Source organism: Echinops telfairi, unplaced genomic scaffold (genome assembly GCF_000313985.2).
Source record: "Echinops telfairi isolate 266 unplaced genomic scaffold, ASM31398v2 ScPeMD7_11;HRSCAF=52, whole genome shotgun sequence".
Classification (NCBI taxonomy): domain Eukaryota; kingdom Metazoa; phylum Chordata; class Mammalia; order Afrosoricida; family Tenrecidae; genus Echinops; species Echinops telfairi.
This window is the reverse complement of record NW_022103908.1, coordinates 29,703,366-29,705,274: the sequence shown is the minus strand read 5'-3', so window position 1 is coordinate 29,705,274 and position 1,909 is coordinate 29,703,366.

The window sequence follows — 1,909 nt, the reverse complement described above, 5'->3', positions numbered from 1 at the left end:
AAACAATTTGAGTGTGGTCAGGATCAAAAGGAAATGACATCAGGGAGTTCAAGGAGGAAACAAATGTTTAGAAGCTGATTATGTCAGCAATTGTCCAATACTGATTTATATAAATGAACTATGGAATAATATGATATCTATATTAACTCCTAATAAAATGTTGTTACTGAAAAAAAATGAGCGGTGTGGGAAAATAAAACATTTTCAGTATGGGTAACTACCAAGATGGATGTTTACTGAATTGCTTCAGTCGTCTATTGGTATTCAGGCTTATTTGAAAATTGTTTGAAAGTTGATATATGAAACAGATAAATATTAAACAGCTACTCTTCAGAAGTAATCAAGTTATGTAGACCTGTCGGGAACTTACTTTTGTTTTCCACCTACTGCACTTGTAAAGAAGGTCGCTGAAATCTTTCAGTTACCATAATATATTCAATATTCACGCTCCAACGTGTATCTTGAAATCCACTGAGATGACCTGAGATAATAAATACAACATGTTAATTGGTATGCTTTTATAAACTAACCAGAAATAGTTCTTTTTATTTGTATTGAAATATTGTCTTTAGAACACTGTTTATCAGAAATTTCAAATATAGGTGATCTCTTCATTACTCATGGAGCACGTCACCCCTTATCTCTTTAATAAGCCATGCAACTAGATCCTTAATTTATCCACACTATCTTTTATAAATTCTTTTTGTTTAAAATATTTGAAATTATTTTACTACTTAGATCTATATTCTCATTTTTATAGAACGTTCATGCACTATTATGGATAATGGAAGCATAAATTTAAAAATAAAATAAAGATGGTCCCAAACCTCAGCATATTTCATCTATAAATAAACTTTCACATGCAACATATAAAATGTTGCAGCATGGATACAATCAAACTTATATGTGACATTTCCAACTACTTAAAACATTTAAAGATCTATAAAAAGACTGATAATAGAAATCAATGATAATAAAAACTAGAAAAAAATGAAACTTTCAACTTCTTCGAACCTACTTATAACTAAATCATAGTTGGAAAGGTACTTCCCGGTAACTTGGGGTCACTTGTGCTGGATTTTCCAAAAGTGACTGGAAAGCTATGTCATGATAAGAAACTTTAAAAAATAAATAAATAAATAAGGCTGTGTTTGGTTGATTATCTAAGGTGGCAAAACAATACCATTTTGGATTTTAAAATTCTCCATCAAGGATATCCCTCCAACTTTCTATGTTTTGCTTTCAAATTTGAGCTGTGTTGATTCCTGTACTGTACAGATTTAGCTACTATATTATATGTGATTTCCAGGTGAACAGTTATTCTAGTTCTCCTTGATTTAAGGGTAAATTAAGAGCTAATCTATGCATTTATAGATCAACATGTATTTGATTATGCTCTTTCTTTTTGACAAGAAACGGAATCTTTTCAAATTTTTCTTTTAGTCTAAAAATAAAAGCTTAAAAGCACATTTAAAATGATAAGTTGTAGCAATGTGTTAAATAGAAAACCCATTGACCGCTATCAAGTCCATTTGGATTTATAGCAACAATATGGCAGAGAAAAGGAGTGTCCCATAGTGTTTCCAAGGCTGCAAAATGTTCCCTTACTTTACTTATCATGTGGAGTGCAGGGTGGGTTTCCACGATCAGCTCAATGCTTAAGTCTCTGTGCCACAAGAGATCCTTCAGAAATGCAAAAGAAGAAAACACACACACACACACACATATATATAATTATTTACATGTATATATACATATTGTATACATATGCATATATATTTATAAAATATATTTGTGCATATAAATGTATCTGTTTATATATACACTTATACATACAAATGCATATGTGTATGCATACCATATACCATATCAAATGCCAGCAAGAAGATTCATGCTTCATGTTTTTAAA